The sequence below is a fragment of the Aptenodytes forsteri genome, unplaced genomic scaffold, assembly GCF_000699145.1.
Source record: "Aptenodytes forsteri isolate BGI_AS27 unplaced genomic scaffold, ASM69914v1 Scaffold553, whole genome shotgun sequence".
Taxonomy (NCBI): domain Eukaryota; kingdom Metazoa; phylum Chordata; class Aves; order Sphenisciformes; family Spheniscidae; genus Aptenodytes; species Aptenodytes forsteri.
Window position 1 is genome coordinate 69,893 of NW_008796203.1, and position 616 is coordinate 70,508.

Sequence of the window (616 nt, forward strand, 5' to 3'; positions counted from 1 at the left end):
GGCGCGCACGGCGCGCCCCGGCTCCACCAGCTTTTGTCTCTATTTGCCGTTTAATGCAGGTCAAGGTGCCAGGTAGAGCGTTAATGCTTAGCCGTAACGGTGCGGGGGTTCTGCGTTTCACGGTAGGCTTTTTGCCGGGATGTACCTAAATCTGCGATGGCACTAAATATTGCTGCGGTTGCATCACCGGACTGTGGTCGGACGCGACGGGTCCCACTGCCTTCCCCTGCAAAGTCCCTCTCCCACCTCCAGAGAGAGCTGTTTCCCTTGCCGGCCGTTACGGCACCATCCCTCCTGCCAACCATGAGCCCTGGAAGACGCGGTGCCCGCATCCGGGGCGAGAGCAGCCACGGTTTTCTCTTCGGCAGCCGCCTTGCGGCATTGCCGATGAAGTAGGTGTAGCGGTGCTGGGAGGAGCGCGGGGATGGATGCGGCGAGAGGCAGGCGAAGGAGGAGGACCCGTAAATGTGGTCGCTGCTAAACGTGTTGGACGGGAGCCGGCGGCAGCTGGAGTTTTACCCAGCGCGGCAGGAGAGGGCACTGAATCCCTCGGCGGCGGCACCACCACACCCGCCAGTGCCTCTGCCCATCATAGCCACTGCCCCCGGGGGCGCCC

General features: G+C 63.5%; 1 protein-coding gene across 1 annotated transcript in view; it reads left to right on the top strand.

Moving 5' to 3' along the window:
• The window catches only part of GLTSCR1 (glioma tumor suppressor candidate region gene 1), an 18,055-nt gene that overhangs the window by 6,639 nt on the left and 10,800 nt on the right, over nt 1-616 (top strand).